We start from the raw sequence: 17,589 nt of genomic DNA, 5'->3' as shown, positions 1-17,589 counted from the left end.
TCTATTACAGTGCAAAAAAAATATTTATTTTAAATGTAAAGCTTAACCAATTGTTAAAACAGATATGAGTGGTGGCACTGGGCAAGTAGGCACAGTATCCAATGTGAACCTCACACAGAAGCTGGCAGGCAGGCAACTGCTCTTCTATTACAGTGGAAACAAAATTTTGGTTGTAAAAGCACGCTATAGAGACACAAGATATGAGTGGCAACTGTCAAAGCACGCTGGCACAGGTCTGCAGAGCAAACGCTGAAGTAGGCCTGACACCCAGATGCTTGCAGACAACTAACTGATCTTCTATTACAGTGAAAAAAAATGATTTCTTTAAAATCTAAAGCTTAAGCTATTGTTAAAACAGATATGAGTGGTGGCACTGACTGTGCAAATGGGCAAGGCATCCAACCGGACACAGAAGCTGGCAGGCAGGCAACTGCTCTTCTATTACAGTGAAAAAAAAATATTTAGTTTAAATCTAAAGCTTAACCAATTGTTAAAACAGATATGAGTGCTGGCACTGGGCAAGTGGGCACAGTATCCAATGTGAACCTCACACAGAAGCTGGCAGGCAGGCAACTGCTCTTCTATTACAGTGAAAAAAATATTTATTTAAAATCTAAAGCTTAACCAATTATTAAAACAGATATGAGTGGTGGCACTGACTGTGCAAATGGGCAAGGCATCCAACCTGACACAGAAGCTGGCAGGCAGGCAACTGCTCTTCTATTACAGTGAAAAAAAAATATTTATTTTAAATCTAAAGCTTAACCAATTGTTAAAACAGATATGAGTGGTGGCACTGGGCAAGTGGGCACAGTATCCAATGTGAACCTCACACAGAAGCTGGCAGGCAGGCAACTGCTCTTCTATTACAGTGAAAAAAAAATATTTATTTTAAATGTAAAGCTTAACCTATTGTTAAAACAGATATGAGTGGTGGCACTGGGCAAGTAGGCACAGTATCCAATGTGAACCTCACACAGAAGCTGGCGGGCAGGCACCTGCAATTACATTACACAGGGAAAAAAAAAAAAAAGCAGCCTGATGTTATAGCCCTAAAAAGGGCTTTTTGGGGTGCTGTCCTTACAGCAGAGATCAGATGAGTCCTTCAGGATTGTAGTGGACACTGAATACCCTAGCCTAGCTATCAATTTCCATATCTAATCAGCAGCAGCTAAACTTTCCCTCCTCTCACTAAGCATGCATCTTCCGAATGAATCGAAAATGGATGCTGGGAGGGAGGTTGGAGGGTGTGGAAGGGAGGGAGTGCTGCTGATTGGCTGGAATGTGTCTGCTGACCGAGAGGCACAGGGTCAAAGTTTGCCCAATGATGACGAATAGGGGGCGGATCGAACTGCGCATGTGTCCGCCCGCCGCGGTGGCACTGGGCAAGTAGGCACAGTATCCAATGTGAACCTCACACAGAAGCTGGCAGGCAGGCAACTGCTCTTCTATTACAGTGGAAACAAAATTTTGGTTGTAAAAGCACGCTATAGAGACACAAGATATGAGTGGCAACTGTCAAAGCACGCTGGCACAGGTCTGCAGAGCACACGCTGAAGTAGGCCTGACACCCAGACGCTTGCAGACAACTAACTGCTCTTCTATTACAGTGCAAAAAAAATATTTATTTTAAATGTAAAGCTTAACCAATTGTTAAAACAGATATGAGTGGTGGCACTGGGCAAGTAGGCACAGTATCCAATGTGAACCTCACACAGAAGCTGGCAGGCAGGCAACTGCTCTTCTATTACAGTGGAAACAAAATTTTGGTTGTAAAAGCACGCTATAGAGACACAAGATATGAGTGGCAACTGTCAAAGCACGCTGGCACAGGTCTGCAGAGCAAACGCTGAAGTAGGCCTGACACCCAGATGCTTGCAGACAACTAACTGATCTTCTATTACAGTGAAAAAAAATGATTTCTTTAAAATCTAAAGCTTAAGCTATTGTTAAAACAGATATGAGTGGTGGCACTGACTGTGCAAATGGGCAAGGCATCCAACCGGACACAGAAGCTGGCAGGCAGGCAACTGCTCTTCTATTACAGTGAAAAAAAAATATTTAGTTTAAATCTAAAGCTTAACCAATTGTTAAAACAGATATGAGTGCTGGCACTGGGCAAGTGGGCACAGTATCCAATGTGAACCTCACACAGAAGCTGGCAGGCAGGCAACTGCTCTTCTATTACAGTGAAAAAATTATTTATTTAAAATCTAAAGCTTAACCAATTATTAAAACAGATATGAGTGGTGGCACTGACTGTGCAAATGGGCAAGGCATCCAACCTGACACAGAAGCTGGCAGGCAGGCAACTGCTCTTCTATTACAGTGAAAAAAAAATATTTATTTTAAATCTAAAGCTTAACCAATTGTTAAAACAGATATGAGTGGTGGCACTGGGCAAGTGGGCACAGTATCCAATGTGAACCTCACACAGAAGCTGGCAGGCAGGCAACTGCTCTTCTATTACAGTGAAAAAAAAATATTTATTTTAAATGTAAAGCTTAACCTATTGTTAAAACAGATATGAGTGGTGGCACTGGGCAAGTAGGCACAGTATCCAATGTGAACCTCACACAGAAGCTGGCGGGCAGGCACCTGCAATTACATTACACAGGAAAAAAAAAAAAGCAGCCTGATGTTATAGCCCTAAAAAGGGCTTTTTGGGGTGCTGTCCTTACAGCAGAGATCAGATGAGTCCTTCAGGATTGTAGTGGACACTGAATACCCTAGCCTAGCTATCAATTTCCATATCTAATCAGCAGCAGCTAAACTTTCCCTCCTCTCACTAAGCATGCATCTTCCGAATGAATCGAAAATGGATGCTGGGAGGGAGGTTGGAGGGTGTGGAAGGGAGGGAGTGCTGCTGATTGGCTGGAATGTGTCTGCTGACCGAGAGGCACAGGGTCAAAGTTTGCCCAATGATGACGAATAGGGGGCGGATCGAACTGCGCATGTGTCCGCCCGCCGCGGCGAACGCGAACACGCTAATTTCGCCGGGAACTGTTCGCCGGCGGACAGTTCGGTACATCACTATATATATTATATGGACATTGGATGTTGATGTATATTTTAGGGCATCACATTAGACATATATTACCTTGGCTTTATAAATAAGGCTAAACTCATTTTATTCTAATTATTTGAAAAAGAGGGGGGATTTTTTCTTCTATAAATTCTTTCCTAGTGTTTTTAGTTTCTCATTTAAATAAATGTGCTACATATTTTCTTTAATATTTTATTTAGTTGTATGTGAAGACAAAACATTTTAAATCTTATCACCCTAATTATGTTTTTATTTTTACCTCCATTTCATCAAAATTGAAAGCATAAATAAAAAATCAAACAATTGGTTAAGACTTTATAGTGCGGCCAAATGAAGCTGATGGAATATGGCAGAAATGGTTGATTGATGAATAATGCTATATTTTTATATTGGACATTGCATACAGTTCTAGGAATTTTTTATTTCTTTAAACTCTCACTCTGCCTATCTCATTCAACGCCATGGCCACATGTACTCTTTTTTTCCCCAAGAGAGCTCATCCCATTGGTAGTTTTAAATCGTTTTTGTTTGTCATCTTACTGTCTACCCTATGTCCATCTTGGGTTGTATTAGAGAAACCTGAATTGCAGCAAATTTAAGCCCAAATTGCAAAATGTTTGCAAAACTTGCAGATCTGTAAATAATATCCAATTTAGCTATCATTATCTCTTGGCTATTTTGCCTACATTTTGCAATGCAGATTTCTAATTTATATTCTGATTAAAGTGAGTAAACTACATTTGTATTTGTTTCTCATAGGCATATGCTTTGATCTTGTTGCTATCTTAAACCACGCTTACTATGATCACAGAAGTAGATCCATCACAGACCAATAAGTATAACTAAAGTTTGACAATTGTTTGACAATTGTATTAATAGTTTAATGTAAATGTTGATGCATGCTGTGAGCCACCAGATGGCAGTGAAGTATCATACTAATGCTTGTCTAGATAAAAAACAATGTATATGAATGGATACTCGAACTAAAAAACATTTTTTCATTAAATACTTTGATTGTAGTAACCCTTGCTCTGTTGGTTTGCCTATCAAGCTAAAGAGAAAACCGTTAAAACTCACCTTATCATTTCACTTTCCAATGCTCACGCCAAGATCTCTCTTAGCCTACTGTTTCTCTTTTAACATCACACTCTGCACAAGTGGGGAAGGATGGCCAGTGAGGGTGGGCTGTGCTGCCATTGGGTGTCTGGAATCAACATGTAGTTGGAATCAGATGCCAAATCAGATGTCAAATGTATCCTCAATTCACTTGAATTATTCCTTATTTGTGTCAAATAGCTAAAGAGGTTCACAATAGTGATGTACCGAACTGTTCGCCAGCGAATAGTTCCTGGCGAACATAGCATGTTCGCGTTCGCCGCGGCGGGCGAACACATGCGCGGTTCGATCCGCCCCCTATTCGTCCTCATTGAGCAAACTTTGACCCTGTGCCTCACGGTCAGCAGACACATTCCAGCAAATTAGCAGCAGACCCTCCCTTCCAGACCCTCCCACCTCCTGTACAGCATCCATTTTAGATTCATTCTGAAGCTGCATTCTTAGATAGAGGAGGGAAAGTGTAGCTGCTGCTCATTAGATAGGGAAAATGATAGCTAGGCTAGGGTATTCAGTGTCCACTACAGTCCTGAAGGACTCATCTGATCTCTGCTGTAAGAACAGCACCCCAAAAAGCCATTTTTAGGGCTAGAACATCAGTCTGCTTTTTTTTTTTTTTTTGTGTAATGTAATTGCAGTTACCTGCCTGCCAGCTTCTGTGTCAGGCTCACAGTGGATACTGTGCCCACTTGCCCAGTGCCACCACTCATATCTGGTGTCACAATAGCTTAAGCTTGACATTTAAAAACAAAAAAAATGTTTTCACTGTAATAGATTGAATAGCAGTTAGTTGTCTGCCAGCTTCTGTGTCAGGCTCACAGTGGATACTGTGCCCACTTGCCCAGTGCCACCACTCATATCTGGTGTCACAATAGCTTAAAGGGACACTCCAGGCACCCAGACCACTTCTGCTCATTGGAGTGGTCTGGGTGCCAACTCCCACTACCCTTAACCCTGCAAGTGTAATTATTGCAGTTTTTCATAAACTGCAATAATTACATTGCAGGGTTAACTCCACCTCTAGTGGCTGTCTACTAGACAGCCACTAGAGGTCACTCCATGTTTCTAGCACAGGTTTCCTGTGCTAGAGCGTTACTGGACGTCCTCACGCTGTGTGAGGACCTCCAGCGTCGCTCAAAACCCCATAGGAAAGCATTGAAATGATTTTTCAATGCTTTCCTATGGGGAGACGTAATGCGCATGCGCGGCATTTCCGCGCATGCGCATTAGGTCTCCTCGGCCGGTGGGCAAGATTAGTCTCGCCCACCGGCCGACGTAATCACAAGGAGAAGCGTCGCGGAGGCGGAGACAGCGGCGAGGGACATCGCCGCTGTCCCAGGTAAGTTACTGAAGGGGTTTTCACCCCTTCAGTAACCGGGGATTGGGGGGGTGGGAGGGAGAGGGACCCTCCAGTGCCAGAAAAACTGATCATTTTTCTGGCACTGGAGTTTCCCTTTAAGCTTGACATTTAAAAACAAAAAATGTTTTCACTGTTATAGATTGAATAGCAGTTAGTTGTCTTCAAGCAGGTGTCAGGCCTTCAGCGTGTACTCAGCCAACCTTAGCAAGTGCACTTTGCCACTCATATCTGGTGTGACTATAGCGTGCCTTTAAAAAGAAAAACGTTTTTCACTGTAAGCTAATAGCAGTTAGTTGTCTGCAAGCGTCTGGGTGTCAGGCCTTCAGCGTGTACTCTGCCAACCTCAGCATGTGCACTTTGCCACTCATATCTGGTGTGACTATAGCGTGCCTTTAAAAACAAAAAAGTTTTTCACTGTAAGCTAATAGCAGTTAGTTGTCTGCCAGCATCTGGGTGTCAGGCCTTCAGCGTGTACTCTGCCAACCTCAGCAAGTGCACTTTGCCACTCATATCTGGTGTGACTATAGCGTGCCTTTAAAAAGAAAAAAAGTTTTTCACTGTAAGCTAATAGCAGTTAGTTGTCTGCAAGCGTCTGGGTGTCAGGCCTTCAGCGTGTACTCTGCCAACCTCAGCAAGTGCACTTTGCCACTCATATCTGGTGTGACTATAGCATGCCTTTAAAAAGAAAAAAAGATTTTCCCTGTAAGCTAATAGCAGTTAGTTGTCTGCAAGCGTCTGGGTGTCAGGCCTTCAGCGTGTACTCTGCCAACCTCAGCAAGTGCACTTTGCCACTCATATCTGGTGTGACTATAGCGTGCCTTTAAAAACAAAAAAACTTTTTTCACTGTTATAGATTGAATAGCAGTTAGTTGTCTGCCAGCTTCTGTGTCAGGCTCAAGGTGGATACTGTGCCCACTTTCCCAGTGCCACCACTCATATCTGGTGTCACAATAGCTTAAGCTTGACATTTAAAAACAAAAAACTTTTTTCACTGTTTTAGATTGAATAGCAGTTAGTTGTCTGCAAGCGTCTGGGTGTCAGGCCTTCAGCGTGTACTCTGCCAACCTCAGCAAGTGCACTTTGCCACTCATATCTGGTGTGACTATAGCGTGCCTTTAAAAACAAAAAAACTTTTTTCACTGTTATAGATTGAATAGCAGTTAGTTGTCTGCCAGCTTCTGTGTCAGGCTCACAGTGGATACTGTGCCCACTTTCCCAGTGCCACCACTCATATCTGGTGTCACAATAGCTTAAGCTTGACATTTAAAAACAAAAAACTTTTTTCACTGTTTTAGATTGAATAGCAGTTAGTTGTCTGCAAGCGTCTGGGTGTCAGACCTTCAGCGTGTACTCTGCCAACCTCAGCAAGTGCACTTTGCCACTCATATCTTGTGTGACTATAGCGTGCCTTTAAAAACAAAACAAGTTTTTCAATGTCAGCTAATAGCAGTTAGTTGTCTACAAGCGTCTGGGTGTCAGGCCTTAAGCGTGTACTCTGCCAACCTCAGCAAGTGCACTTTGCCACTCATATTTGGTGTGACTATAGCGTGCCTTTAAAAAGAAAAAAGTTTTTCACTGTAAGCTAATAGCAGTTAGTTGTCTGCAAGCGTCTGGGTGTCAGGCCTTCAGCGTGTACTCTGCCAACCTCAGCAAGTGCACTTTGCCACTCATATCTGGTTTGACTATAGCGTTCCTTTAAAAACAAAAAAAGTTTTTCACTGTAAGCTAATAGCAGTCAGGCCTTCAGCATGTACTCTGCCAACCTCTGCCAGTCCACTTTGCTACTCATATCTGGTGTGACAATAGCGTGCCTTTAAAAACAAAAAACTTTTTTCACTGTTATAGATTGAATAGCAGTTAGTTGTCCTCAAGCGTGTGTCAGGCCTTCAGCGTGTACTCTGCCAGTGCACATTGTCACTCATATCTGGTGTCACAATAGCGTGCATTTAAAAACAAAAAACTGTTTTCACTGTTATAGATTGAATAGCAGTTAGTTGTCTTCAAGCGGGTGTGTCAGGCCAACAGCGTGTACTCTGCCAACCTCTGCCAGTGCACATTGCTACTCATATCTGGTGTCACAATAGCGTGCATTTAAAAACAAAAATAAATTTTCACTGTTATAGATTGAATAGCAGTTAGTTGTCTTCAAGCGAGTGTCAGGCCTTCAGCGTATACTCTGCCAACCTCTGCCACTGCACAGTGCCACTCATTTCTGGTCTCACAGTAGCTTGCACGCATAGTACCACTAATCCAAAAAAAAATGACAGGCAGAGGCAGGCCACCCCGCAGGGGCCATCGTGGTCGTGGTGCTGTGATTCTCTTTGGCCCTAGAATAATGCCCAGTTTTCAGAGGCCACGTACCCTGAACTTAAAAAGTTCTGAGGACATAGTTTACTGGCTAACACAGGACACCCAATCTTCTACAGCTTCCGCTCGGAACCTTGACGCACCATCCTCCTCCAGCTTAGCTTCAGGCACCTCTCAAGATACCACTCACCCGCCTGCCGCCACCACCAACACTAGCACCACAGCCGCTTCACTTGGTATGTCAGAGGAGTTATTCACACATCCGTTTGAAGAAATGAGTGATGCGCAACCATTATTGCCAGAGGATGTAGATAACAGGGATATGTCTCAGGCAGGCAGCATTACACACATGGACGTACGGTGTGATGATGATGATGTTGTTGTACCCGCTGCTGCTTCCTTTGCTGAGTTGTCAGATACAAGTGAAGCGGTTGATGATGACGATGCGTCCATGGATGTCACGTGGGTGCCCGCTCGGCAAGAAGAAGCACAGGATGAAAGTTCAGATGGGAAGACAGAGAGGAGGAGGAGGAGACGAGTTGGAAGCAGGGGGAGGTTGTCGCAAGGAGCTAGTGGCACAGTCAGACAGCATGCATCGGCACCCGGGGTCAGCCTGACAGCACGCCAATCAACGCATGCTGTGTCCACCACCAGAATGCCGTCATTCCAGAGCTCAGCAGTGTGGCATTTTTTGTGTGTGTCTGCCTCTGACAACAGTGATGCCATTTGCAACCTGTGCCAAAAGAAACTGAATCGTGGGAAGTCCAACACCCACCTAGGTACAACTGCTTTGCGTAGGCACATGATCGCACATCACAAACGCTTATGGGATCAACACATGAGTACAAGCAGCATGGAAACTCAAAGCCGCCATCCTCCTCCTGGTCCAGCATCTTCAGCCACGTCAACCACTGCTGTCCTCCTTGCCCCCTCTCAACCATCCGCCACTCCGTCTCCCGCCTTGAGCAGTTCCCGCTCATCTGCCCACAGTCAGGTGTCTGTCAAAGACATGTTTGAGCGTAAGAAGCCAATGTCAGAAAGTCACCTCCTTGCCCAGCGTCTGACAGCTGGCTTGTCCGAAACTATTAGCCCGCCAGCTTTTACCATACAAGCTGGTGGAGTCTGAGGCGTTCAAAAATTTTTTAGCTATTGGGACATCGCAGTGGAAGGTACCCAGCCGAAATTTCTTTTCACAAAAGGCAATCCCCAACCTGTACACGATTGTGCAAAAGGAAGTAATGGCATGTCTGGCACACAGTGTTGGGGCAAGGGTCCATCTGACCACTGATACCTGGTCTGCAAAGCATGGTCAGGGCAGGTATATCACCTACACTGCGCATTGGGTAAACCTGCTGACGGCTGCCAAGCATGGAATGCGTGGCTCTGCAGAGGAGTTGGTGACACCGCCACGAATTGCAGGCAGGCCTGCTGCCACCTCCTCTACTCCTCCTACTCCATCCTCTTCCATAACCTCCTCAGCTGAGTCCTCTTCTACTGCTGCGTCTTGCTCCACATCAACGGCACCCCCCCAGCTCCCCAGGTGCTATTCCACATCCCTATTCTGCTGTGTGTCAGTGTGTATCATGGGCTCTGAGGACAGGTGTGAATCCATATCTGCCAAGTGACCCTATGTAGGGGTAACAGTCTCTATTCTGCTCTGTGTCAGTGTGTATCATGGTCTCTGAGGACGGGGAACAGTCTCTATTCTGCTCTTTGTCAGTGTGTATCAGGGGCTTTGAGGACAGATGTCAATCCATATCTGCCAAGTGACCCTATGTAGGGGGAACAGTCTCTATTCTGCTCTGTGTCAGTGTGTATCATGGGCTCTGAGGACGGGGAACAGTCTCTATTCTGCTCTGTGTCAGTGTGTATCAGGGGCTTTGAGGACAGGTGTCAACCCATACCTGCCAAGTGACCCTATGTAGGGGGAACAGTCTCTATTCTGCTCTGTGTCAGTGTGTATCATGGTCTCTGAGGACGGGGAACAGTCTCTATTCTGCTCTGTGTAAATGTGTATCAGGGGCTTTGAGGACAGGTATCAATCCATATCTGCCAAGTGACCCTATGTAGGGGGAACAGTCTCTATTCTGCTCTGTGTCAGTGTGTATCATGGGCTCTGAGGATGGGGAACAGTCTCTATTCTGCTCTGTGTCAGTGTGTATCATGGGCTTTGAGGACAGGGGTCAATCCATACCTGCCAAGTGACCCTATGTAGGGGGAACAGTCTCTATTCTGTTCTGTGTCAGTGTGTATCATGGTCTCTGAGGACGGGGAACAGTCTTTATTCTGCTCTGTGTCAGTGTGTATCATGGGCTTTGAGGACAGGTGTCAATCCATACCTGCCAAGTGGCCCTATGTAAGGGGAACAGTCTATATTCTGCTCTGTGTCAGTGTGTATCATGGGCTTTGAGGACAGGTGTCAATCCATATCTGCCAAGTGGCCCTATGTAAGGGGAACAGTCTATATTCTGCTCTGTGTCAGTGTGTATCATGGGCTCTGTGGATGGGGAACAGTCTCTATTCTGCTCTGTGTCAGTGTGTATCATGGGCTTTGAGGACAGGTGTCAATCCATATCTGCCAAGTGACCACATGTAGGGGGAACAGTCTCTATTCTGCTCTGTGTCAGTGTGTATCATGGGCTCTGAGGACAGGTGTCAATCCATACCTGCCAAGTGACCCTATGTAGGGGGAACAATCTCTATTCTGCTCTGTGTCAGTGTGTATCATGGGCTCTGAGGACGGGGAACAGTCTCTATTCTGCTCTGTGTCAGTGTGTATCATGGGCTTTGAGGAAAGGTGTCAATCCATATCTGCCAAGTGACCCTATGTAGGGGGAACAGTCTCTATTCTGCTCTGTGTCAGTGTGTATCATGGTCTCTGAGGACGGGGAACAGTCTCTATTCTGCTCTGTGTCAGTGTGCATCAGGGGCTTTGAGGACAGGTGTCAATCCATATCTGCCAAGTGACCCTATGTAGGGGGAACAGTCTCTATTCTGCTCTGTGTCAGTGTGTATCATGGGCTCTGAGGACGGGGAACAGTCTCTATTCTGCTCTGTCAGTGTGCATCATGGACTTTGAGGACAGGTGTCAATCCATACCTGCCAAGTGACCCTATGTAGGGGGAACAGTCTCTATTCTGCTCTTTGTCAGTGTGTATCAGGGGCTTTGAGGACAGGTGTCAATCCATACCTGCCAAGTGACCCTATGTAGGGGGAACAGTCTCTATTCTGCTCTTTGTCAGTGTGTATCAGGGGCTTTGAGGACAGGTGTCAATCCATACCTGCCAAGTGACCCTATGTAGGGGGAACAGTCTCTATTCTGCTCTGTGTCCGTGTGTATCATGGTCTCTGAGGACGGGGAACAGTCTCTATTCTGCTCTGTGTCAGTGTGTATCAGGGGCTTTGAGGACAGGTGTTAATCCATACCTGCCAAGTGACCCTATGTAGGGGGAACAGTCTCTATTCTGCTCTTTGTCAGTGTGTATCAGGGGCTTTGAGGACAGGTGTCAATCCATACCTGCCAAGTGACCCTATGTAGGGGGAACAGTCTCTATTCTGCTCTGTGTCCGTGTGTATCATGGTCTCTGAGGACGGGGAACAGTCTCTATTCTGCTCTGTGTCAGTGTGTATCAGGGGCTTTGAGGACAGGTGTTAATCCATACCTGCCAAGTGACCCTATGTAGGGGGAACAGTCTCTATTCTGCTCTTTGTCAGTGTGTATCAGGGGCTTTGAGGACAGGTGTCAATCCATACCTGCCAAGTGGCCCTATGTAAGGAGAACAGTCTATATTCTGCTCTGTGTCAGTGTGTATCATGGGCTCTGTGGATGGGGAACAGTCTCTATTCTGCTCTGTGTCAGTGTGTATCATGGGCTTTGAGGACAGGTGTCAATCCATATCTGCCAAGTGACCCGATGTAGGGGGAACAGTCTCTATTCTGCTCTGTGTCAGTGTGTATCATGGGCTCTGAGGACAGGTGTCAATCCATACCTGCCAAGTGACCCTATGTAGGGGGAACAATCTCTATTCTGCTCTGTGTCAGTGTGTATCATGGGCTCTGAGGACGGGGAACAGTCTCTATTCTGCTCTGTGTCAGTGTGTATCATGGGCTTTGAGGACAGGTGTCAATCCATATCTGCCAAGTGACCCTATGTAGGGGGAACAGTCTCTATTCTGCTCTGTGTCAGTGTGTATCATGGTCTCTGAGGACGGGGAACAGTCTCTATTCTGCTCTGTGTCAGTGTGTATCAGGGGCTTTGAGGACAGGTGTCAATCCATATCTGCCAAGTGACCCTATGTAGGGGGAACAGTCTCTATTCTGCTCTGTGTCAGTGTGTATCATGGGCTCTGTGGACGGGGAACAGTCTCTATTCTGCTCTGTGTCAGTGTGTATCATGGGCTTTGAGGACAGGTGTCAATCCATATCTGCCAAGTGACCCAATGTAGGGGGAACAGTCTCTATTCTGCTCTGTGTCAGTGTGCATCATGGGCTTTGAGGACAGGTGTCAATCCATACCTGCCAAGTGACCCTATGTAGGGGGAACAATCTCTATTCTGCTCTGTGTCAGTGTGTATCATGGGCTCTGAGGACGGGGAACAGTCTCTATTCTGCTCTGTGTCAGTGTGCATCATGGACTTTGAGGACAGGTGTCAATCCATACCTGCCAAGTGACCCTATGTAGGGGGAACAGTCTCTATTCTGCTCTGTGTCCGTGTGTATCATGGTCTCTGAGGACGGGGAACAGTCTCTATTCTGCTCTGTGTCAGTGTGTATCAGGGGCTTTGAGGACAGGTGTTAATCCATACCTGCCAAGTGACCCTATGTAGGGGGAACAGTCTCTATTCTGCTCTTTGTCAGTGTGTATCAGGGGCTTTGAGGACAGGTGTCAATCCATATCTGCCAAGTGATCCTATGTAGAGGGAACAGTCCCTATTCTGCTCTGTGTGAGGAGGAGGAACGGGAAATGAGTAGCTCGGCATCCAACCTTGTGCAAATGGGGTCTTTCATGCTGTCGTGCCTGTTGAGGGACCCTCGTATAAAAAGGCTGAAGGAGAACGACTTGTGCTGGGTGTCCACTCTTCTAGACCCCCGGTATAAGCAGACAGTGGTGGAAATGTTACTGAATTACAAGTCGGAAAGGATGCAGCATTTGCAAAATAAATTAAAAAGTATGCTTTACACAGCGTATAAGAGTGATGTCACAGCACAACAGGAATCTAACAGGGGAAGAGATGAAAGTCATCCTCCTCCTCCCACGACCACGCCATATCTGCAAAGTGACCCTATGTAGGGGTAACAGTCTCTATTCTGCTCTGTATCAGTGTGTATCATGGTCTCTGAGGACGGGGAACAGTCTCTATTCTGCTCTGTGTCAGTGTGTATCAGGGGATTTGAGGACAGGTGTCAATCCATATCTGCCAAGTGACCCTATGTAGGGGGAACAGTCTCTTTTCTGCTCTGTGTCAGTGTGTATCATGGGCTCTGAGGACGGGGAACAGTCTCTATTCTGCTCTGTGTCAGTGTGCATCATGGGCTTTGAGGACAGGTGTTAATCCATACCTGCCAAGTGACCCTATGTAGGGGGAACAGTCTCTATTCTGCTCTGTGTCAGTGTGTATCATGGGCTCTGAGGACGGGGAACAGTCTCTATTCTGCTCTGTGTCAGTGTGTATCATGGGCTTTGAGGACAGGTGTCAATCCATACCTGCAAAGTGACCCTATGTAGGGGGAATAGTCTCTATTCTGCTCTGTGTCAGTGTGTATCATGGTCTCTGAGGACGGGGAACAGTCTCTATTCTGCTCTGTGTCAGTGTGTATCAGGGGCTTTGAGGACAGGTGTTAATCCATACCTGCCAAGTGACCCTATGTAACAGTCCCTATTCTGCTCTGTGTCAGTGTGTATCAGGGTCTCTGAGGACAGGTGTCAATCCATATGTCAAGGTGTCAATCCATATGTCAAGGTGTCAATATGTCATATGTCAGGTGTCAATCCATATCCATTGCGATTTAGGAATGTTAGGTGATTTCTGCCCTTTATAGATTAAAACCAGACTCTGCATCAACTGTGTAATTTTCCATGGGAGTTTTGCCATGGATCCCCCTCTGGCATGCCACAATCAAGGTGTTAGTCCCCTTGAAACAACTTTTCCATCACTTTTGTGGCCAGAAAGAGACCCTGTGGGTTTTAAAATTTGCCTGTCCATTGAAGTCAATGGCGGTTCGCCCGGTTTGCGGAAGTTCCCGTTCGCCGTTCGCGAACCGAAAATTTCGTGTTCGCGACATCACTACTGATAACAGCCAGGCTACCAACATGCTTACTAATGTAGAAAGGTACTGCTGGGAGATATCTCACCTCTATTAACGTGCTTACCAGGTGGTTTTATAGCTCACCGGTTTAACATTGTAGTCTAACCTGCTTTCAATGTTGTAAATTCTCTGATATATAGCTGATAACAATCTAACCTGGATAACCTAGTTTAACGCTGTTATTAATAATATTATTGGATATAACTCTTTGTCACGCGATAATAATCCATAAAACTGTGCTATGTTTTTACATATGCCTAACCAATGTAAATCTATGTATGACGCTCTGCATGCTCTAGCTGTTGGGGCATTGTGTGCTTTATGTGATTTTTCATGCACAAATAAAATAAAGAATTTAAAAAAAAAATAAATAAATTGGGTGTCTCACTGAGGCATAATCGTATTCCCTCTTGGTTAAAATTCTTAAAATCCTTCCTTTTTCTAGGAGCATATGTAATTCGTTCATATGTAACTCTTTTGTGGGATCTTTTTTTTAAAATTTCGTAAGTGGTTGTGTCTTTTAAAATTCTATTGCATTCATCTTCATAGTAGATGATGTCCATGATTACGATCCCACCCCCTTTGTCTGCAGGTTTAACTATAATATTTTTATTCTCATTTAATTCTTTCAATGCCTTTTTTTCAGCAATCATTAGATTCTGTACATGGTTTGGTATTTTTGTAGGAATTTTCTCAAGTTCATTAATTACTGCCATACAGAAAGCATGTTCTCCAATGTCCTATATCCACATTTCCTGTCAACATATAACTCGTTGACAAAGGGACAGAAACTTACCTCCCAGGCGCTAGAGGCAAACATAGCCCTGATACCTAAAGAGGGCAAGGACGCAAAGCACTGTGCCAACTACCGACCTATCTCCCTATTGTACTGCGATATAAAGCTCTTCGCTTAAATTCTGGCATCCAGGCTGTCACCTCACCTGCTGTCCCTGGTGAAACTTGACCATGTGGGGTTCATACCGTACCAGGAGGCAAGGGACAACACCTCCAGGACCATCTCCTTAATCCACTACTATCAACCGACGCAGAGACGGCCTTTGACAGGGTAAGCTGTTACTTCCTGTTTAGCACGCTCACGGCCCTGGGGATGACACTGAACATGTACAACTGGAATTACGGCACTGTATGCTGACCCATTGGCAAAGATATGCATTAATGGAGCTTACACAGACACATTCCACATACGCAACAGAACCAGGCAAGGCTGCCCACTCTCGCCTTTGCTGTTTGTCTTGGCCCTGAAACCATTCTTACAGGCAATTTGGAGTAATCCGGATATAAAAGGAATGAAGACGGGACCCTCAACACATAAGGTGGCTGCGTACGCAGACGATCTTATCTTCTTCATCGCCTTACCCGAGACGACCCTGCCCAACATTATGCGAGAATTTGAACTCTACGGAAGGATCTCTAACTTCAAGATTAACCTAACAATTTCCAACCTAGATAGGGCCGATGCACTATGCCAGAGTTTCCTCTTTCACTGGTGTGATAGGATGATCAAATGCCTGGGGACATGGATACCCAAGACCTCACTCAACTGTACAGTCTTAACTTCACCCCGATGCTAACAAACTTTGAAGAATGGAATTTGCCTCATCTGTCATGGCTTGGCCACATAGCAATGATAAAAACAAATCTATTGCCCTGCATCTTGTACCTGCTGCAAACTCTTCCCATACTGATCCCAACAGTGTACTTAAGTCTCTGAGGTCTCTGATGATTAAATATATCTGGGACCAGGGCACGCTGTGATTGAAATACCAAACACTTACACGCCCGAAACTCGAAGGTGGTCTGGTAGTCCCTGACTTCCAACTTAACTATCAGGCTTCCCACCTGCAGCGTGTCCTGGAATGAGTCAAGGACGGCGTAGTCAAGCCCTGACACACATTCAAGCTAGACACATGATGAAAGACAGCAAAATCAAACCCCTCAGTGACTTCCTTGACAGCCCACACCCTCCCTTCCTACATAGACTTATATACAAACAGATCCGACAGTTCCTGATAAATTTACCATGGCACCCTGACCTTAACAGGACTTTGACCCTGCTTGATAACATGGGATTTGACCCGGACCTGCACAATAGGAATCTCCCACCACTTTCTTACATGGGTAGATGGGAAACGATGACGGGTGACATTTTCACAGAACATCAATGGACCAAAATATGTGACCTTACGCACCACTGGGCACTGGCAAGCAAATCCCAAGAGATGGCATACAAAGTTTTGACCTTATGGTAGAGAACACCGCAAACCCTGCAGAAAATTATTCCTCCTACACCACACTACAACCCCGACAGCCAAATATAAGAAATCCCTGACAAAAGGATACTGAACACAGCGAAACATGTCTTGCCCCTGTATTGGAAGACCCAACCCCCTCATTAACGACCTGGTTTGAGAAAATGGAGGAACTGCGAGGACTTGAAGATTTGACGTTTACAGCTCAGGGCCCCTCACAAACGTACCTAGACATATGGACACATTGGATAGTAACAGCATACCGCCCAGATTTCTGAAGCATGCTGACATATAGCCAGTAGGGGGATGACATGGGGAATAGGGAAGAAGACACCCAGGCATTGACCCAGACGTAGACAGGGATCTCGGGTCACTGGCCCACCCGGGATGATGAATGACGCTTCTACATCCTGGCCCGCTGCCAATGCCTAAACCATCACAAACCAGGGGCGAGGGGAGAGGCGGGAGCGGGAACACACATGAGAACTAAAACTAGATGGGCAGGTAGTCTACAGTGCTAGGGGGCACAACTGTGATAGGGAAGCTGGACATGGGAGCTACATCACTAATTCAAGATAAATCGAACACTACTAATGGTATGCTAATACAAGATACCAGTGACTACACCATGACATTACCAATAACACCTAAACATAATTTGCTACCCCTTAATTCAACATATTTGTGAGTTTGTAACCTTCCTGATAATTATGATGCACAGTAGAGAATGTTTACCCTTAACTGTTTGACTTGCCTCTCGAAAGCCCTGTGTGGCTAACTGGTTGAAGTCTATTTGCATGCCAAGGACCTGCAAGTCCTACCTCTTTATTGAAACTTAAAAAGTATTGAGAAGTTCAATGAAAATGTTAATAAAAATGTAATTTACAAAAAAAAACACATGATTGTAAGACCTATATATTAGCACAGATCAATAAAGCAATTGAACAAGACAATGTCTACTGTGTAAATGTATCATACATATACCATAGGTAGAGTGGAAAAGGATAATTTGTAGTGAAAGATACAAAATCTTAGCCTCTCAATGATACAGCATAATAATGTGGTATAAGTACTTTGCAAGCTACTTGCTCAATACATGCACAAAATAGATACAAACATATCTTAGTAGAGTTAATTATTGCTACAAATAGCATTTGATGTTATCGATGTATAATGTCTGTCTCAGT

The sequence above is a fragment of the Pelobates fuscus genome, chromosome 2 (assembly GCF_036172605.1).
Source record: "Pelobates fuscus isolate aPelFus1 chromosome 2, aPelFus1.pri, whole genome shotgun sequence".
Lineage (NCBI taxonomy): Eukaryota > Metazoa > Chordata > Amphibia > Anura > Pelobatidae > Pelobates > Pelobates fuscus.
This window is presented reverse-complemented; position numbering follows the sequence as displayed.